This window comes from Vulpes vulpes, chromosome 13 (genome assembly GCF_048418805.1).
Source record: "Vulpes vulpes isolate BD-2025 chromosome 13, VulVul3, whole genome shotgun sequence".
NCBI classification, from domain to species: Eukaryota; Metazoa; Chordata; class Mammalia; order Carnivora; family Canidae; genus Vulpes; species Vulpes vulpes.
In genome coordinates, this window is record NC_132792.1 from 1,404,115 (window position 1) to 1,425,121 (window position 21,007).

Below are 21,007 nucleotides of genomic sequence, written 5' to 3' on the forward strand. Positions count from 1 at the left end.
GCCCGAGGTTCTGGTGGCCGTGGTCTCTGCGTGTCAGCTCCTCCTGTGGGCGAGCCGGGCCCCTCGCGCTGTGGGGCACTAGCTCGGGGTTAGGGACTGGCCTGGGAGAGGGAGTCAGGATCTGGTTAGGGGAGTTGGAATTGTGGGTGCAGTGGGTGGGTGGCGGTCAGAAAGGAGCTGCTGAGGAAGCCTCGGCTTGGAGTAGCCTGGGTGGAGCCCCGTATGAGCAGGACACGGGGAGAGAACCCTGGGGGTCCGGGCCTTGGCACCTGTGTCCTGGGAGGCCCGAGCGCACAGGCTGGCCCAGCGTGGGGACTGCTGTGCCTGCAGGACCCCTGAGGAGGGCGGTGGGGCCAAAGAGGGCACAGTGGCCCCTTCGTGGCCTAGGCGTTTCTGTTAATAGACCTAGCAGGTGCCTCAGGACAACCTCTTTAAATACATCGGTGTTTAAATTAAAATACATCAGTAACTTTCATATTTGTAGTTAACTGCCCTTAACCGGCTGTTCAGCCAGCATCCTGGCTGGCTGTGGGGTGTTCCCTGGGGGGGACATTTGAAATCCAGGGGTGCCATGAAGTGTTGACCAGGGGGCTTCGAAGGACCTGGAGGAGGGGGGCTGGGGGCACTCGCGGCGGGCTCTCCTTGCCCCGCGCGGAGGTGTGGGCTGTTGCCCTGTGGAAACACCAGCGCGCATCCAGGTGACCTCACCTGTCAGGCAGTCGGGGCAGCTGAGTCATGCTGCTGTAAATTATATCCGCAAGGAAAGGTTTGTTAGCTGCGGTTATGTCTTCTCCCTGTTAAAATTAGCCTTGAAGACAGAGTGAGGTGTGTTGAGTTTATAGCGCGTCTATTACAGGCTTCCTGCCGGCCCTGCGGGCCTTTCTCCTGTGATGATAGCGCCCTTGGTGTGTGGTTTTAAATTGTAGAATCGAAGCTCGTGGAGCACAGGAGAAGGGACAGGTGCTTGGTTCACACCCGGCCTTTTTGCTGGTGGCCTGGAGAGGTTCGCGACTTGGTCAGGGTCATGCGGTGCCTGATGCTCGTAGTGTCTGCTGATGAAACACTAAGGGGGGAGCCCTGTGACCGACCTGAGCACCCCGCTCCCTCGACCTCAGACTATTGCATTAACTTGGCTGTTCCCTGGAGGTGTGAGCAGCTCCTTCTCGTTTCCCCCATAGTCTTGAACTGACTTGGGGAAGATGTGGACGAGCTAGAATGCAGTGGTGTGTGTGTGGGGGGGGCGGGGGGGGGGGCTCCGGAGAGCCTCCTGGCACCCTGGAGAGAAGGGGTCGTGCTCCCTTGGGGCGGGCTTCTGAGGACCCAGCTCAGGCATGAACACAATGTGTTTTCAATGTGCCTTGGTGGTGAAACACTTGCTTTTGAACTGTAACTGTTACCCCGTGTACGCTCCTTCGCCTTATTCTGGAAAAGATTTAAGACACTTTAAGTAGACAACCGATTTAAGAGGCACTTGTAAAGATACTAGAAAGATGTGTTTGCAGGCTTGCCGCGCGCTTCCCTGGCTGTGCTTTGGCCTGTTCCTCACACGTGCGCACACACAGCTGCCTCCAGACTGTGCTTCCTGGGCCGCAGAGGGAGGGCCTCGGTAAGGGCTGGCTGACGGGCCGTAAACCACCGCCACTGCTCCTTCTCTGGCCCTAAGTCCCTTCTTTCTGGAGGGATCATGAGCTGAGACCCCCACCCCCTTGGGAGCCCAGTAGGGCACAGGTAGAGATGTTGGGGGCCCCAGTGCAGAGGCTCCCCAAGGGCTGGAGAAGGAGGATGTGATTGGGGCTCCCCAGTGAGTGGCACCTCACCCAAGCCAGCACGGCTGCCTCCCCAGGATACGGTGTGTGTAGTCAGTGACAGAGGATCAGCGTGGACTCCGGCGTCACTGGCCTGAGTGACCCCCTCTGGGACCCTCCCCTCATGCTGATGGCCTTAGTGCTTTCCTGAGAAAGAGTGTCTTGCAGATGCCCAGCTTCAGGACTTATGTCAAAGGGGTGTCTCCAGAAGTGTTGTAGGTGCTCCATCTAGAATTATTGCTAAAATTCATTATTTAGCATCTTTAAGACCTCTGCACAAAGACTAAATCTCAAGTTTGCACCCATCCTGGGCCTGAGAAGCTACCCGGACAGGGGGCAGGGGGCAGAGGTGGGCCCAGAAGTGTGCAAATCCCTGTGCAGGGCTGCTTCTTCCTCTGCCTCCGGGCTTCCGTGTTCTGTATCAGCCTCTGATGGGTTTTCTGCCTCTGTCTGGTCTTGTTGGTCCTTGTTTCTGGGGCATTCTTTTGTACCCAGGATGTGCACACCCTTGGGAAAGGCCTTACAGGAAGGTGGGCACGGATGTGCAGTGACTGGCGCGTGGGCCTCACGGTCTGAAAGAGTGATCCGACTGAGGCAGGCTGCTTTGGTGGGGTTCATGCTCCGGTCTTCTGAAACAGGTGCTTCTGCAGATCAGTGGGGACGCTGCTGGCCTGGACCGGGCACAGGGCCTGTCTCTCCCTGATGGGGACTCGGCACTGGGGGCGCTGGGGAGAGGGCAGTGGGGGCTGCCTGAGTCCCAGCACAGGCGAGGGCTGACTGCGGCATGAGGTCCCAGCTCTGCGCTCGAGACCTAGAGGCCGTTGGGGTGCCGTGACCCGAGGAAGGCCTGCTGACCTGTTGAGTAGGGGTCCTTGCTTAGTGGCGGCCAAGACGGCAGAGGGGGCCGCGTGGGGTGGGGGAGCTGCTGGCTCCTTCCCACGGCCCAGGCCATGCTGGAAGCCACCCTGGAAGCCGCAGGGTGCAGGCAGGCCTGGAGGCAGCCTTCCTGCGGTGGGGAGTCCTGAGCCCCACACTCAGCCCTGATTCTGGGTCTGCGCAGGCCTTTGCGGATCGCTCACTGCCTTGGAGCTGGCCTTGCTGGGTCGTGGGGACTGGGGGGGGGGGGTGCTTTTCTCCCACATGAGACCACGCTGGGGACAGAGAAGAGTCCCCGGGGTGGGGAGGGGGCTGGCACCCCGAGGACCCGGCTGGGGTGTGAGAAGCGCCTGCGGCCCCGCCCTCCCTACAGAACTCCGACAAACACGGGCCCACTTGGTGTATTGGATTAGGCTTTTATCCCCCAGGAGAGTAACCAAGTAAACAGAATAGAGTTTCTTTGGGCTCCTGGCCAAATGAGAAATATTTTGGATCTGGTGACCTTTTTCTTTGGGTCACTATTCACTGTGGAAGGTTTCGACCCGTATTGCATTTCAGAATAGGAAGAACGGCTTATTTTGCCGAGTGGCAAATAAGGAAAAGAATGAAAGTCTCTTGGAGTCTCTGCTTCCAGAGGCTCCCCTGGGAGGAACATTTTTATAGACACCAGACGTCCTCCCCAGCTCCGGCCAACTTTCCATGCCGCTGGCGGGGGCGCGCCGAGGGCCGGCCCCTCCTCCTGAGCCGGCGGCCTGGGTGTGCGGAGCCTGCACAGCCCGCGGAGCCAGGGTCCTTCCCCCACAGCCACGGCACCACCGCCCCCTCGTCCCCAGGCCCCGGCCCCTGGCTGCCCGGCTTCCCCTGGGCTTGCGGGCTCTCCCCTAGGACCCGTCCCACATGGATCGCAGGCCTGTGTTTCCACAGTTGCGTTGCAGCAGGTCACCTAATCGCAGGTCGCGGTCCTAATTGAATTGCAGGGTAAAGTGCTTACAGGCGTAGTTAAAAGCCAGTGAAGAAAATCAGACTTAGACCATTGGTTTCGTTTTGTTGTTTAAAGATTAATTAATTAATTACTTCGAGAGGGGGCAGAGACAGAGGGAGAGAGAATCTCTGACGGGGGGCTCCATCCCATGACCTGGAGATCATGATCTGAGCGGAAAGTGAGTCGGACGCTTAACCAGCTGAGCCACCCCGGTGCCCCAACTTAAGCCATTGTTAAAGCAAGTCCATACTGTTCAGATCAGCATGAAAACATCCTGTCTGACTTTTTCTGTTGTTACGTGGCATGTGCCGCAAAGGAGTGTGTTTGTGAGGTGCAGCCAAGGCTCCAGCCCAGCAGCAGGTGTGCAGGGCTGGGGCGCATGGACACCCTCTGAACTACTGGTATTGGGGGCTGCCCTCTTCCAGTGCCACCTGCCTTCCATCGCGGGGACTCAGGTTTGCACATGCGGTGCCATGGGTCCTCTGTGGAGTGCAGTGCACGCAGGACTTGGCCTGTGTCTCCGTTGCCACCTGTCCCCTGCGCCTTCTAGCCGCAGAGCCGCCACTGCAGGAAGATCCTCGAAGCCCTGGGTGGGGGTGGGTGATCCGCTGAATGAGCGCAGTCCTGCTCGTGCCCCTGGTCTGGTGGGCCCCTGGCATCGCCCTGAAAGTCCAGGCGGAGCAGGAGCTGATGCGGATGCCTGGGATGTCTGGAGCGGTTGAGACATTCTGGGCTGCAGTGTCCAGGGCTTCCTCCTGTGCTCTCCACTCTGCCTTCCTCTCCTGCCTCTCCCAGGGCCTATAGAGCTTTCAGGCAGACAGGGAATCCAGAGAAGAGCTCAGTGCCCCCAGCTTCTCCCAGCACACAGGCCCTTTGGTAGCTGTGGGACACCTTAGGCTTAACTTCTGAGAGGCTTTGCACAGGCCCAGGACGTGGGGTGTCATTTGGTGATGAGGTTGTGGGTTAGGGGTAGTGGTGACTTTGGATGGATTTTGGATACAGCCAGTGGTAAAATAACAGCCATCCCAAGGGTGGTTGGGATTGATGCTCCTACACCCATGCCCTTGGCCAGAAAACACCTGCTGGCCACCTGGCGTTGGGTATGAGGCAGAGGTGGGCCGGTAGCTCTGTGGGTTGTGCCCGTGCCAGCCTGCCCTGCTGGACTGGGTGTCAGGCTCCTGTGCCCCTAGTTCCCATCTCATCCAGCTTGTCCCACTTGGAGACAGGAGAAGTAACCCTTGGAGCTTTAGGAAGAAAGGACGCCAGGTCAGGCCCCAAGACCGGGGGCTGCTCCTTCCGGCACCAGGGGAACACAGCAGACTCTTGTGGCCTCGTCCTGGACTTCAGAAGCGTTGCCATCTGCAGGGGGAACCTGGCTGATGTCGGGGGTGGGAGGGAAGCTGTGGTTTGCAGTCAGGGCCTTGGACGCACGAGGACTTGTGCGGGTTTGCTGTGCTTGAGGGGTGAGGAGGGTGAGAACAGAGGGAGCTGAAGGGGAAGGGGTGAGGGGCGGCTAGCAGGAGGGGCCAAGCTGGGACAGAATGTCCTGGCCATACCTCGTGCTGGGGACAAGGCAGCAGGGAGCACCGAGTGGCGCAAACACAGTACAGGGGTTGCAGCCAGTGGGGGCTGGACTCCAGGAGGAGGGAGGGGCAGCCTGGAGAGAGGGGCCAGCAGCTGAAAGGGAGCCCTGTCACCGGCCACTGGCAACCGGGTTGCCGTGCACCGTGCGGGCGAGTTCCTCTCGTTAAGGTGGTCCGGCAGCCCCGCCCTGGACACGTGGCCAGTTCTCAGGAAGGTCGAGGAAGCCGTGGCAAGGGGGGCACCTGGGAGGGCAGAAGTAGTGTCAGCAGTGGCTCTGCTCAGTGTCTCGGTCATCGATGGATCCCTGGGCCATCCTTGGGCCCGGCCGTTTCTCCTCTGAGGTTCGGGCGGGGCTGGACCATCCCTGAGGGTCTTACCACCGCTGCTGCCCTTTGACCTGCAGCCTGTTATGTTCCCGGATGCTTGCTCTGTTGCCAAAGGAGTTTCAAAACTGTTCTCTTATTTGTCCCTTGAAGCCCCCACGGCTGACCTAGGTCACATTTCTCCCTGTGCTGGTGGCCCCCTACCCGAGCGCCTGGCCCTCCTGCCGTCGACTGCTGCAGGCCTGGACAGCACGTCTCCGCTCCCAGGCTCCCCCGCCGCTGGTCAGTGCTGGTCCTTTGAGGGCATCTCCCTGGGCTGAGCCCCTGCAGGGCAGGTCCTGCTGTCGCAGAATGCCCAGCACCTAGCACCGTCCAGGGTGGAGTGAGCCAGCTGTCCTGCTCCTGCGGAAAATCAGGTCTAAAACCCCGCGCCCTGCACTACCCCTGGACCTCTGAGTGCAGCCACCCCCTGGGTTGGTCTGGGCCTGCCTGCTGCCCTCTGTTGTCATGTGGGCAGCCTCCCCACCTCTGACACCCTGGGAGGGGTGGGGAGGGGGTCAGGAGGTCTCACTGGCTGTGCCTTTAGGTGACTCAGCTTCTCTCCACTCCCCCACCCCGTTTGTAGGTTCCATGAAGGAGGGACCCTGTCCTAGACCAGCAGTGGTTTCTTTGTGTCAGTAGCCTGCCCGCTCCACAGGTGGCCCAGAGGGGTAGTCCTGGTGACCTTGTGAACCTCCGGCCTCAGTGGAAGGTCCTGGGCCCTCGTGGTGTTCTGGACCTAACCTGTGTGTACCTGCCTTGACCGCGAAATCGCCAGCTATGCTTACTTTCTGATAGCTGAGTGGAACCACTTCTTAACCTAGATTTTTGTTTTTCCAATAAAGAATTTTTCCCTTTTAATGACAACTGTAAGTGGAAGTTCCCATGAAACCAGTGTTATTGTCATGATTTGATTACTCTTATTCTTCAAGCCGTTCAAACAAAAATTAGACCATGCTTGGTAACTAAAATTCTGAGATGGTTCTCTTTTTGTGATTGATCTCTTTTAGGGCTGTGTACCTGAGCACCACACTGTGATGTAGGTTGAACAAAGGATTTGGTTTACACAGAGAGCTTTCTTGCTTTCTTGCTTTCTTCCTTTCGACATAGAGGTAGAGGGAGAAGCAGGCTCCCTATGGGGAGCCCGATGCGGGACTCGACCCCAGGACCCCAGGATCATACCCTGAGCTGAAGGCAGACGCCCAACCACTAAGCCATTCAGGCGTCTTAGGAGTTTTCTTTTCTTTTCTTTTTTAGGATTTTATTTGCATGACAGAGAAAGGGAGAGACAGAGCAGGAGGGAAATGAGCAGAGGGGAATGAGCAGAGACAGGGAGAAGCCGACACAGGACTCGATCCCAGGACCCCAGGATCATGACCTGAGCTGAAGGCATAGGCTTAACAGACTCAGCCACCCAGGCGGCCCCACCCAGGAAGTTTTCAAGACTATCTTATCCAGACGTAGGCAGAGGCAACCACTGTCCTACTGCAGAGGGTTGAGGGTGGTGGCAGCTGCTCCCTTTGCCGAGAACCTGCAGGGTTTGGGCTCCGTGGTGATCCTCGCACTACCTGGTCCTCTGCACGATCTGGAGGTGTCATTCCCATTGTAGACGGGGACATGAGGGCTGAACGTCTGAGTCTGCAGTCACGAGAGACCCAGTTAGTGATTGAGGACCTCGGTGATTGGGGACATCGCGCGGCCCTTCACTCCACCCCGCCGTCTGCAGGCCTGGGAGGAAGCAGAACTTGTTTCGAGCAGCATTATACGCTGCTCTGTTTCAGAGGAGTGCGAGAACCGAGGGTGGCCTTGAAAGATTAAGGGGGTGGGAGTCAAGGTCCAGAGCCCAGGGCCTGTGGTGGGCGAGGCTGCGATCCACAGGTGCTCAGTCCCTCCCGTCCACCTGGCTCCGCAGAGCCCCACACCCAGCGGTCTCCCTGAGCGGTCTCTTGCTGGGGGGAAAGACTTGTGTGTCACCCGCGTGTCACCTATGTGGTGGCTGGCTTTGTTCTGACTTTGCTTCCAGTTCCTATTGAGTTGCAAGCTACTGTGTTAAAATAAAAAGCCCCCCCACCCCTCCCCGCCCCGGTGAAGTGAAGGGTAAGTGGCATCTTATTCAGATGTCTGCTGGGGTATTGGCAGCACAAACACGTCGCTTGCCCACCCAGCCTGGCACCTGGGGGCCAGCTGCTGATGGCAGGGCCCGCTATCCCCCTACAGTAGGCTACCCAGCCGACGTAACTGTCTTTCAGGAAATTAAGTTTAAATCAGATTGAAGTTATGATGCTCCTTGTTCTTTTCCATCCCAACAATTATCTTAAAATCTCTCCTTTTAATTAACTCTATTTTCCAGGTCTTTCTGCATGCCAAGTGGTTTGTTTGTGGAGTGCCTGGCGCTGTGCCCCCGATCTGGAGACAGAGCTGCAGCCCTGCCCTCCTAGGCGGCCCCGGGACGGGTGGGGTACCAGGGGCTTGGCCGCCCGGCCTTGGCACAGCGCTCAACGGCGCAGGGCAAGGGCCCAGTCTCCTTCCCATCAGCCACGGGCAGCTTGCTACCCTGCCCTCTGGCTGAAGCCGCTCTTTTTTTTTTTTTTTTTTAGAACTGCTTCTTTGGCAGCTTTCACTTCTCCTGTAGGCAAGTCTCAAGCTAATATTTATCCTGCAAAGTATCTTAAAAATGCTGGAGGGCGAGTATTTGTGGAGAACTCTATCAATCCCTGAAAGAGCGTTATTGTTGCTTTGATAAACTGAGGCACTGTTTACAATAGCCAGATTGTGTTTGAACTTGCAACCTTTAATTCAACAGTTAGTTTTTGTTAACAGATGGAATTGTCTTGGCTGTCTTCGCAGAGAGATCTTTTATCCCTGTGGTTTTGTTTTTTCCTGGCGGGCCTTTGGCCCCTGCTGGGGGAGGGGAGACCTGGGCGGCGCAGGCTGTAATACCTTCAGGTGTTAACTCATTTTATGGCTGGCAGGCTCTTCAGGAATGTGGACCTTTGCTTGGAGCCCGCCCTGCCTCTTTAGGAGTTGTCTCTTTAAAACTGGGGGTGCCTCCTTCCACAGGGAACACTGGCCTCACCCGGAGACCGAGCGAGGTAGATGTAGCCAGAACGGGCCGCCGGATCGTTCGCCTGCTCAGGAGGTCTCAGGTCTGAAGGAGAACACGGAGAGTGAAACTGCTTCCTTAAAAAATGAAGTAAAATCTTTCCTGCGGGGGTTACTTTTCAATAAAAGGAGCCGCGTCCCGGATCCCTCCAGAGCCTGTTTCCCCCTCCCGCAGCCCCCTCGGACTCTGGGGTGGTAAGCACCTGCCGCTGCCCTGGGCGCCGCGGGGACCCGGGCAGGAGGCGGGAGGAGCGAGGAGCGGTGCCGGAGAAGTCGGGTCCTGCAGCGTCACGGTGCTTCCGCCGGGGCCGGCGGGGGCTGGCCGGGGCAGCCTGTCCCCGGGGCTGGGGGCGCCCAGGGCGGGGTGTCAGGCCGGTTGGGGCTGGTGCACCTGGCCTTGTGCGGGGGCAGAGGGGCCAGGGTGGGCTGCCCCCGGGGTGGGGGTGACATGTACGATGGGCGCCTAGCAGAGGTCACACGGGTGCCCCGGAAGGCCCGGGGCCTGGCTCTTGGCGCCTGCAGAGTCCTGTGTGTGCCCCGGGGGGAACATTGGGGAACCTAGGGACCAGTACTTCCTCCTCCATCGGCTGACTCATTCTGTCCTGCTGACTTGCTCTTCTCTGCCGGGCTCCGGCTGCCTGTGTCTCTGTCTCTGTGTGTACTTGTGTCTCTGCCTGCCTCCCTCCTGACTCATGCCCTGAGTGGGAACTGCCGGCGATGGCAGCAGTACTGGGGGGCAGGGTGTCCTGGGACTCCTGCCGCGCCCGTGAAGCCCCGACATTGGTGGCTGGCCGAATTGTTTGGGGGTGTGCTCTGAGGCCCTACAGGGACAGGAAGCCCACTTCCTTGCTAGTATGACTTCCCAGATCATTTTCTAGATGTGTTCTTCATGTTGCATTATTGTCCTTTTATTTTTGGCAAAATACACCTAACAGAATTTACCACCGTAACCATTGTTGAGGGCACAGTGGCGCGGCCTGAGCGCACATTCACAACGTAGTGCACCGTCAGCGCCGTCCATCTCCAGAACGTCTTTGTCTTCCCAGGGGGAAATGGTCCTAAGCAGGAAGGTCCTGGGTTGGTGCTGTCAATCCAGGACTCTGGCTGTGGGAATAGAAGTCCCCCAAGGTCCGAGGGAGATGCGGGGCTGGGTTGCAGTGTAGCTGATCTCGGAGGGAAAGGGACTTTTTTGTGCATTGTCATTTATCTCCAGTAGATGTACAGTCTAACCTGTTTTACCCCGTTCGTTTCACACACATGGTGTCTGCCTGTGGGAGCACACCCGGGTCCTTCTCTCGGGCTGAGTTTACATAAAGCAAAATACCATCAGTTTATGTATTTGAGAAGTCCATTGTGCCCAGAGTAGCTTTTTTTTTTTTTTTTTAAAGATTTATCCATTTATTCATGAGAGAGAGAGAGAGACTGAGACACAGACACAGGCAGAGGGAGGAGGAGAAGCAGGCTCTTCGAAGGAGCCTGATGTGGGACTCAATCCTGGGTCCCGGGATCACGACCTAAGCTGAAGGCAGCCACCCAACCGCTGAGCCACCCAGGGGACCCTGGAGTAGCTTAGTTTTAATGACATTCCTGGGGCTTCAGTTTCACGAGCTCCTGACCAGCCCAGTGGCCAGGTATTCGCCTCTGGGGAAAGGCGTTGGGGATTCTCTCTGCCTCCTCAGTCGAACATTCCAGTCGATATCTGACTTGGATCAGCTTTAGGGGGAGCCTGCCCCTCTGCCAGAGTGGTACAGGGGAGGCGAGGGCCACGTTGGGCTTCCTGCGCGTGGATCTGCACTGTCTGCGAGGGAAGATGGCACGCTTGGCCCCGCTGGCGCTCACCTGCATGGCAGGCATCTGGGGAATCTGGGCTTTCCCCTCGCTCAGGGAGGCCCGGGCTTGATCCCGCTGCTGTTTTTGGCCACGTTCTCTGCACTGGCTGGAGGCAGCCTTCTGCTGGCTCGCAGACGGTAATCCAGTCCCGGAGGGCAGTGCTGAGAGGCCGGGGGACGTCAGCACCCACAGATTGATGAGTGGGAGAGGTGCCTCTTGGTGCTGTCAGCTGAGAAACACACACGAGGCCTGTGGCCTCCGGAGCCCAGTGCTGACTGGGTCGCAGGCAGGGAAGGAAGGATGCTCTACATCACCTGGACAAGATCAGAGTTTCTTAACCCCACCGGGGCCTATTTCAGACCATGACACAGGACTTCTCTGTCTTGCCTCTCACCTCAGAGAGAAGAGGAAGGAGCAGTCGACGCCTTTCTCCTTGATGGGCGCAGGGCCTGGTAGGCCGGCTGACCCAGGAGCACCCTGAAACACAGAATCTGTGCTGACCAGAGCAGGTGGCTGTGTTGGTAAGGGTGGGTGCTTGGCTTGAGTCCGGTGGGGAGAAGGCTGAGTCGGCAGTGAATAGGAGTTGCAGGGAGGGGTGAAGTAGGTGCTGTGTGGACTGGAAAGCCGTGGGATTGTGTTAGGAAACGGCGGGGTAGATGCTCGGGGCAGAGCCAGCCAGGGGAACGGTAGGAACCGATGGTCTCCGTGCACCCAAACATGTGAGGGGTCTGCTGCTCGCCTGGGTGGGGTTAGAGCGCAGTCTGTGTCTTTGATGTCGAGAGCAGACTGGGAGAAGCTCTGAGCTGGTTCCTGGTAATTAGCTTTGAATCTGTACTAATTAAGTGGACCTGCCAGTAGCACTGCATCCATAGGCGGCTCTTCAGACCTGCCTCTGTTGGCACCGCCTGGGCCTTTTGAGATTTGACTTTGGTTGCAAAACAAACACTCCTGAATGTCCCGCCACACAACAAGGTCTTATTCTGCATTTGGAGAGGACAACCAGAAAATCCATGTTTAAAAGTAATTTACGTTTGTTTGTTGTTCTTTTTGTTGTTGTTGTTCTTTTAAAGATTTCATTTAAGAGAGAGCATGTGCAAGTGGTGGTGGGGGGTGGGGGTGGAGAGCGAGGAGCAGAGGGAGAGAGAGAAACCCCAGCCAACTCCTGGACTCCTGGTGAGCCCGACGTGGGGCTCCATCATCCCGACCCTGAGACTATGACCTGAACCAAAATCAGGAGTTGGGCATTCAATCGACTGAGCCACCCAGGTGCCCTGTTTCTTTTTAAATTAAAAATACAATTAGGTCCCACAGAAGCAGAAAGACTGTAACTATAAATCACCCTGAAGTGACTCCTTTTTCTGTGCTTCTGTACCTTTTTAAAAAAACTTAATTATGATCATAATGTGTACTTGATTTATAATCTGCTTTTTGCACTTGATATTAGGTCTATTTCCATCTCCGCAAAGAGTCACGCAGTGTGATTTGTGTGTGGGTGCACCACACTTTATTAATGGATGCTTCAGGTTTCCTAGTGGTGTGATCAGCATGCCTGTGCCTTTGTAGCCTTATGATGAGTTCTGAAGAGGGAGCTACAGGGTCAAAGGGTATTCACATTGTCAGACTTTGGATACGTAGTGACCACAGCTTCAGTTTTTCAGAAGTCCTTTTAATGGTGCCAGGACCGTCATCAGTAATTGTATGGGGGATAATCCTTAGGTTGAGCACTTGAGCTGGGAGGAGTCCCAAGGAAGCCCTGGTTCCAAATAGTGGACTTCTCCAGACAGCACAAGGGGTAGTCACTTAGATACCAGCCTGGGTTTCTTCGTCACAGAAAATTGGGGGACCTCCAGGTTAAGGGGTCATTCATGTCTGTAGAGGTAGAGTCTGATTTACGCTGTAGAGGAACTGGGGGGAGGCTCCCGTCCCCCCTCCCTGCTTCTCTGAGAGCTTGTCTCTGCTCCCAGCCACTTCCCTGAGCAGGGACCCCAGGGGCAGAGGAGGTGGCTGCCGGGCCCTCCCTCCCCCTGGCCCTCCCCCCCCCAGCCCCGGGCCCTCCCTCCCTCTGCTCCCTGCCTTCCCTGGGCCTCTGAGCTGGGGCCTGGGACCATGTTTTCCTTGATGTAAAACCAACTAGGTGCTGCAAAGGGGTTCAAAGATGGAGGGGTTTATGAAGCGCCTAGATGCTCAAAAGACCATGTTTTTAGTGCCTCAGCAACACATGCGGTCTAGTGAACGGTGCATACGCGGCCCATCCCATCTGTATACCCGCTGACTTGCATCTCTGGCCTCAGGTGTGCGGAGGGGGACAGAATGCTGGTTTTGTAGCCGTCCTTTTCCTCAGGTCACAATAAAGCACATGTAAGGGATCCCTGGGTGACTCAGCGGTTTGGCGCCTGCCTTCAGCCCAGGGCGTGATCGTGGAGACCCTGGATCGAGTCTCACATCAGGCTCCTGCATGGAGCCTGCTTCTCCTCTGTCTGTGTCTCTGCCCCTCTCTCCCTCCCTCTCTCTCTCTCTCTCTCTCTCTCTCTCTCTGTCATGAATAAATAAAATCTTTTTAAAAAAAGAAAAGCACATGTAAGTTCTACTCATTAAGGAGAACTTCACCTATTTAAAGAAAAGTAGTGTTCATTTTACTGCTTCTCAAATACGCTGGCCTTTTAGGTTCACCTCCCCTGGCCCATAATTTAAGTAATTCCATGCTGTTAGACAGTCGCTTCCCGGTCACTCCCGTGGCCCTGCCTCCTTTTTTGCCCGAGGATGACTGCAGAACCCAGAGACGCTCTGGTTTGGTGTTAATATAAATGCCACCGGCAGGTTTCATCGCGGCTTGGCAGCTGTAGTGGCGGCGCTCCCCCATTGTGCCTGTCTCCGAGGTCCGTCCTTGATTACATGTATGTAACGGGAGGAGCTGGTATTTTTCATTTTTTTTTCAAGACCGTCTGGTGCTTACGAGTGTCCCGAGGCAGCCCGCGGCCTGCCTGCCTCTCGTTTTGCCGTGGCCTGGAGAAGAGTTCCTTCATGCCTGGCTCAGCCCTTAGCCGGAGACGGCGCAGATTCAGAGAACTACTACGGGCGTTGGCAGTGGTTGCCCGCCTGGCGTTTCAGGCGGCTGGAGGCCGGCTTGCCCTGCGCTCGCCAGGGTCCCGGAGCCGCGCGGTGGACAGTGGACGCGCGCTCTCGTTGCCATGGCAGCCAGAGCTGCTCCACTCCAGCGGCTCGCTAGGCACACTTAGGAGGAGGGCAGGGGAAGGAAACCACTTGCGGCTTTTTAATTGAAAAACAAAACCCATCCTGCTGAGTTGATGATGCAAATCTGGGGAAACGGATCTAAAAGGTCAGAGGTAAAAAGTCACCGGAGAAAGTCGCTGCAGTTTAGCATAAGGCAAATGTCGCGGGGAGTATTATTATCTGCCTACTGCCGGGGGCAGCGTGTCCTCATTTCAGCGTAATCTCCTAAACGTACGTGGGCTTGCTTTCCGAGGGTTGGATGCTGGCTGTGTTCTCCTTCACGTTAGGTAACAGCTTGTTTTATTTTTTTTAACAGCTTGATTGTGCAAGATACAGAGGGATTCCGTTTAGAGAGGGGCTTGATGTGGATCCTAATGCCTTGCCCCCTAAAATTTAGGAAGAATAAGTACTTTGATTTGATCCAACATTGAAAATACAGTCACGCAGACTGTTGGTTGAGTCTGCCCATTTAGCTCTAGTGTATCGTCCTGCTGATTCACTCCGGGGGCCTGTGCTGGGGGATGGTGCAGGGTGGCCGCTGCCCCGAGGGAGGAGGTCCTGTTGGGACACACTGCCCTCGGTGCTGGGTTCAGGCACACCAGGGCTTTCCCCAGCAGCACCCCCTACCTCCTGGAAATGGGGTCAGGAGGGAGTTAAAGGGGTGCTTGCTGTTTGCTCCCAGTTGATTCACTCCAGCATCCTGCTGTGTCTTACCTAAGAGATGTGGGGCCTGGATGCCAAGGCAGGCCAGCAACCTGAGGAACCTGTAGCTGTGCCCTGGTGCCGCGGCCCTACAGAGTGGCTTCTGGAATTGGGTGTGCTCAGCAAAAGAGCTCTGGGACCCCGTGAGTAGATAGTGTTTGTCTGTGGCTTAGCAGCTTTTCCGTCAGTACCTTGTGCTGCATCTGGAAGGTCTGTGCCCTGCCAGGAGGACTCTGCTCCTGCTGTCTTGCCCTGCCACCATGTGCATGGTTACACCAGCATGCAGGGTGACGACGGCCGTGAGCCTGGTGAGTCATGGTGCTGTTTGGACCTTTTGTAGGGAGGGCTGCATTTGGGGCCTCTGATTTAGCGCAGAGCCTGAGATGACTTCGCCTGTCCCCTTGCTGTGTCCCTTCGTCCCGATCCCCGCCTACCCTTGGGGGTCACAAATCTTGTGATGGGCCGGAGTGCCCAGTGCAGGAGGCTGCTTCTAGCAACGGTGGAGCTTGGGTTGGGGCAGTGGGAGCCAGCAGTGGCTTGCCTGCTTCTCACAGGGGGACCGGGGAGCCCCTGTGCTGGGAAGGCTTTTTGGTGCCTATGATGTTCTGCTAAGAACGCGGGCCCAGCTGGGAGGCCTCCGCTGGGCTGGGACGAGTCTGCCAGACTGCACGGGCATCTGGCTCAGCCCTGAGAAGCCCCAGCAGGTGGCGGGGTGGTGGTCTGGAGGATGCTGCATGTGAAACGTGGCCGTGCGGTGTTTTATGCTCTGGGAGCCCCTGGACTTGTGCCGTTTCATTAAAGCATAGGAATTCCTGAGAAGTTCCACCTACGTGTGAAATTGTGAGCTGCTGCGATTTCTTTGGAGGGTGTGGTGCCTTTTGTAGAAAAAAATAACACCTTAAGTAGTGTGTACATTTGAAAGTTTACTTGAATTGCAGTATGTCAGTTTTAAGGCATTAAAATCATCTCGACTATTCATTAGCATTGACACACTGGTTTCTGCTTCCTATTCAGAAGGGAGAGGGATTTGCTTTGAGCTCTGCACTTAGCTTGCTCTTTTCTCTAAAAGGGAAGCATTACTAAAAATTGGTTTTCTTTATTTAATGGAGTAATTATGGGTTGGTCTGGTCCTCTCCCTCTAGTGCTCATGAATTCATTTCTTTCCAGCCACCTGAGTGGCTGCACTGGCTAGGTGCTGGGCCACCCAGTGGTGATCTGAGCCATCCTGACCTCGGGGTGGGTGCCTCCTGCCTGCTGTGTGCTCAGGCTGCCTGCCTCCAGGAGGAAATGCTCCTCCCGGGACCAGGGTGCCACAGTGGGGAGAAGGGTCCCAGACTGATGGGAGCTGAAGGAAAAGCAGAGGGGCTTGGCCAGCCCAGAGGACATCATGCCACTAGGGTCCTGGAAGCAGGGAGCTCTGAGTCCTGCAGGTGGACATGAAAGTAGATGGGCAGGGGGGAGTTGTCCCCACCTCTGGGAGCTTGCAGTGGGGGTGGGGTTGTGGTGTTGAACAGTCAGATGTCCTGGGCGCCTGCGGAGGGAGCATCCTGGCCCGGGCTTCTACTGGAGGTGTACGGGAGGGGGGTAGGTGTGTGTTCGAGGTGTATAGGGCCAGGCAATATGGTCCACACAGGAGTGGTCCCGGAGGAATGCTGGAGGTCCAGGGATCGGGCCCCTCCTGCTTGCTCTGGGATGGGAATCCATTGAGAAACACTTTAATTAGACTGACTTGCTAACAGTGTAGCAATATTTTCATCCCCTTAGCTCCCAGGGGGGCCTCTTTCCACATTTCCTTTGCTTGGGTCTGTTAATACTTAGAAAAGTGTGTACACACACATCTCCCCCCTCTCCTCCCCCTGACCGACATCAAGTCACAGCAAGCTGATCAAAAGGAGTCAAATAAAAATTGATGTCAGGTCTGACGTGTGTTGTGTTTGGTCTCAGAAGTGTCCTCAACTGGGTCTTGTGACACAAGACACTCAAAGGCTGGGTTATGAAAAGGTTTTAAGTCCTAGTGAAGCTTTTGATCATTTGTCTCCAGAGTGGCAAGGCGCTGCCCAGATCCGGACACTCGAGTGAAAAGGGGTGCAGTTAACGACTGTGCCGCATACCCCAGCCGTGGTCCTCGGGCCCACTGAGAGTGTCGCACAGGCTGTCCTGTGGGTGTGTGTTGTAGTGCAGAGTCCTGGGTCCCTCTCCAGAGAGCTGGTTCTGTGGACCAGGTGGAAGCCTGCATCGACATTTGTAAATGAGCCTCTCGGGGTGGCCTGATTCCCACCGATGCGTGTGGTCTTGGCCACTGGGGCAGCCTACCAACCCCACAGGCTGGGGTGTCCTCAACAGTGGGCACTTACTCCCCGAGGTTCTGGAGGCTGGGAAGTCCAGCCCAAGGTGCTGGCAGATTGACCACTTGTCTGTCTTTGGGGCCTGCTTCCTGGTTCATACACGTTTTCTTGCTGTGTCATCAACTCGGAAGGAGCCAGAGAGCCATGGGGTGTCTCTTGTGAGGACACTGATCCCATTTATGAGGGCTCCACCCTCATGACCTGATCCCTCTCAGAGGCCCCAGCTCCTGATCCAGTAGCATGGGAGTTTGGTGGGGGGCACAGCAGCCACAGAGGCTGTGTTCTTTGGGGATAACCACAACGTACAAGCCTTATTTATTTATTTTTTAAAATATTTTATTTATTTGGGGGTGGGGAGCACGAGCCAAGGGGAGGGGCAGAGGGAGAAGCAGATGCCACGGGAGAGAGGGAGAGCAGGGACCACCCTCCCTACGCTAGGCTGGATCCCAGGTCTCAAATCGTGACCCCATCTGAAGGCAGACACTTAATGGACTGAGCCATGCAGGTACCCTCCCTCCCCATTTTCAATATATCTTAATTTTATTATCCTTGAGCTCACATTTCCTAGACCGTAGAGACACATTGATTCAGAGGAGACCAGGCTGGGTTTCTGCAGGTGACACCATAATACCTAGAGGAAGGTAATTTCACACATGAGAAAGTAATTCCCCAAGTCCGGAACATTCGGGATGACCACCTCTGGAACCCTTTCTTGTCAGATATTTTTGATTGAGTGTTTTGTTTTGTTTTTTAATGGAAAGGACACTTACTTTTTATTCGTAAACTATTTACCGCCAAGTGAGCATAGAGGATGGTGTTCTGCATACCCTCATCCTCCTGCACAGCCAGCCTCCCCCATTATCCACCTCCCCCAGCAGAGTGGGGCGTGCGTTAGAGCTGGTGAACCTGTGCTGATGTGTCCTCACCACCCCGGGTCCATGGTTTAGGGCTCACCCCTGCTCTTGGACACTCTGGGTTTTGACAGGTGTGTAGCAACGTGTGTCCCCCATTATGGTACCCTCCAGAGTAGTTTCACTGCCCCCAAATCCCTCTGCCCTCCCCCCCCGTCTCCACTCCACCCCACTTTACTCCCCATCTTTTTACTGTCTCTATAGTGTTGCCTTTTCCAGAATGTCCTGTGGTTGGAATCCTACAGGGAGCAGCCCTTTGGGATTGGCTTCTTTCACTTAATGACATGATATGTGCTTAAGGTTCTTGCTTGTCTTTTCCTGGCTCGAGAGCTCATGTCTTCTTAGCACTAAATAACATTCCATTGGGCGGACCACAGAGGATTTAAACATCCACCTGCTGAAGGACGCCGTGGTTGCTTCCAGGTTTTGGCAAGTAATAATAAAACTAGACATCCACATGCAGGTTCTTGTGTGGAGATAAGGTGTTACCTCCTTAGGGTAAGTACCAGGGAACAGGACTGCTGGACCACCTGGGAAGAGCGTGTTTAGATGGTGAGAAACCACCACACTGTCTTCCCAAGTGGCTGCGCCATCCTGCACTCCTGTGAGCCGTGAGCGAGCAGCCCTGTTGCTCCACGTCCTCGCCGGCATCTGGTGGCTGTGCCCTGACTTTGGCCATCCTCATAGGGGTGTAGTGGGATGTAGCTGTAGTTTACGGGTGTCTGATGCCACGTGGCATGGAGCATCTCTCCACGTGATTTCTTGCCGTCGTGCATCTTTACTGAGCGGTCTCTTTGGGTGCCTTGTCTTCATTTTCTTACTGTCACGTGTGCTGTGTGTTCTGGAGAACAGTCCTTTAGCAGATGTGCCTTTTGCAAATATTTTCTCTCAATCTGTGTCATGTCTGTCTCTTGATAGAACATTGATTTTATGTTGGAAGTCCGTGGGATTTCTTTTTTTTTTTTTTTTTTTTTTTTTTTTTTTTTGTATTTTTTGTATTTATTTATGATAGTCACACAGGGAGAGAGAGAGAGAGAGAGAGAGAGAGAGAGAGAGAGAGGCAGAGACACAGGCAGAGGGAGAAGCAGGCTCCACGCAGGGAGCCCCACGTGGGATTCGATCCCGGGTCTCCAGGATCGCGCCCTGGGCCAAAGGCAGGCGCTAAACCGCTGCGCCACCCAGGGATCCCCAGTCCGTGGGATTTCTTAAATGCTTTTCAGGAAATAACCTTACAAGCAGATTCGCTGGAATGCTTCTTTCTTACCAGGGATACTTCGAACTTGCTTGATCGATTTTATGTCCTTTTAGACTCTTGCTTTAAAAGCTGATGCTGGCCTTCGTTTGGCTTCCCTGGTTTCTGTGTCGTGTGTCGGGTAGCGTTCTGGGCCGTGGTCGTCTGGTGAGAGGGAGGCGTGCTGCTGGTGGTGATGGAGAGCACTGTGCCCGTCGCTATTCGGCACGCTCGTCGGGGGTTAATAATTGATGACGTTGCAAGAGGAATGTTGGTAGTTGCAGTGGATTTTCTCGAGGGTGTGGATGCCTGGTGTTAGATGGGTGCACAAAACAAACAGCTGTGGACATGAAGCAGCCACCGTCTCGGACTCGCTGCGTGCCCGGTGCCCAGGCGCTGCCAGGGCGCACATGTGTGCCTTTGTGCGTCGGGGGGTGTGGAGGCAGCTGGGACCTGTTCGAGGCGTGTCGCAAGCGCGCATTAACTCCTCTCCGACCGATTTCCAGGAGATGGATAGAACCTCAAAGTTGAACCGAAGCTGGCGGGGCCTGAGATTGCTCCGCAGTTAACTTTTTGATGGCATTCCGTTAACAGCCGGCTTTCCACAGAGCAAATTGTAGGAAGTCACATGTTCTGGCATCGGTTACCCTTAAATTAGAAACAGGACAATAGAGGAAGTTGTTGATTGGAACAATGGTAGTTTCACTGGTCTAAGTGCATCTGCAAATCCTACCCAGGTCCTTGTCCCTGAACGTGGCGACAGTCCCCGCGGAGGGAAGCGCGTTTTCTCTGCTAGGGGAAAACCTGTCCGAAACGTGTTTCTGGTCTTCCAGTTGGATAATGCTGGAATAAGTCACGGCTTAAGCTTCACGTTTTTCAACAGCTCCAGAGGATGCTCTTTGCAGCACATCCTTGCCCGTGCTTTGGGGCAAACCAGTCTTTTCTCTTGAAGCTGTTTCGGTGTATTTGTCAGGGTTTAGCGTGGCCTCATAACTTAGGTCCTTCAAAAGAATGTTCGTAAGATGTTTTATTGTAATGGTTTAGTTATTTTGGTTAATGCTCTACCGTTTACGTAAAATAGCTTCCTCAAAGAAAACAGTCTGCCTGCAACAAGGAGCTTTGTGGACAGTGGAAACCGGGTTTGACATCGTCTGATTGCCTTCCTCGGGGATGATGCACCCTCACCCTGGCGCTTGGCTGATGGGAGAGCCGCCCTGTGCACCTGCCCCCTGTGCTCCTGCCTTTTCTTCTCAGCTTCTTTCTTTTCCTTTTCTTGTGGAGTCTCCATGGAAAGGGCCCTAGAAATAGAACAAGTGTGGGGAGACCATCTCAGGTTTGGTACCCAGGACAGGTGCAGCCGTATGCCACATGGGTCCTTGTGCCTCGCTCCAGAACAAGTGCTGTGATTGAGTTCAATTCACACCGGCAGGGACCCTGGGTTCTTGTCTCCGAGGAGCCGGTGATCAGGTTCCAAGCAATGCACACGTGAACTTTGGAACATAATCCTGTGTTAGCCCAAGCTGGGGATTATCCGTAGCTTGGTAATGGTTGGTAGGTTTGTCGTTAACTCGGTGATAGCCTTTTTGTCCATTCGCAGGCTCTTAAAGAATTAGATCACCAAATTAAAATGTAAAGATCATTAGCCTTAATTGCAGGGGAAGGGACACTCGGGGACTTGCCAGAGTACTGGAAATGGTCTGTGTCGATATAAATTTGTCAGAATCGATTGAACGTGGCACGTTTTCACTGCGTGTAAGTTACAGCTGAGCAAATGAACAAACAAGGCTCACTGGCCTGCCTGTAGGCTGACTGAACAGTTGGAATATAAGGGAAGAGAAAATCCCATCTACAGTGGCCACAAATAAAAAGATAAAACCGTTAGGAAGAAACTTAACTAGAAATGTGCAAAACCTGTAAAAAGGAGCATGAAATTTCTTGAGAGGCACTGAGGTAGTGTGGGACAAAGAGAGAGCCCTCCTTCCCGGATTGGTGACCCCGCAGTCTATGATGGCAGCTCCCCCAGCTAACCCTCACAATTAATGGAAT

General features: G+C 55.1%; 1 protein-coding gene across 6 annotated transcripts in view; it reads left to right on the plus strand.

Moving 5' to 3' along the window:
• SLC45A4 (solute carrier family 45 member 4) overlaps window positions 1-21,007 on the plus strand; it is an 80,675-nt gene that overhangs the window by 14,937 nt on the left and 44,731 nt on the right. Inside the window, exon 1 of one of the 6 annotated variants that reach the window (XM_072733813.1) lies at window positions 8,737-8,906. The exons of 4 other annotated variants lie outside the window; for them this stretch is intronic. The gene's annotated coding sequence lies outside the window, so the exon portion shown is untranslated. Of the gene's footprint in view, window positions 1-8,736; window positions 8,907-13,774; window positions 14,060-21,007 lie in introns of those variants that run through there. One more of the 6 variants, XM_072733814.1, reaches the window with a different exon arrangement.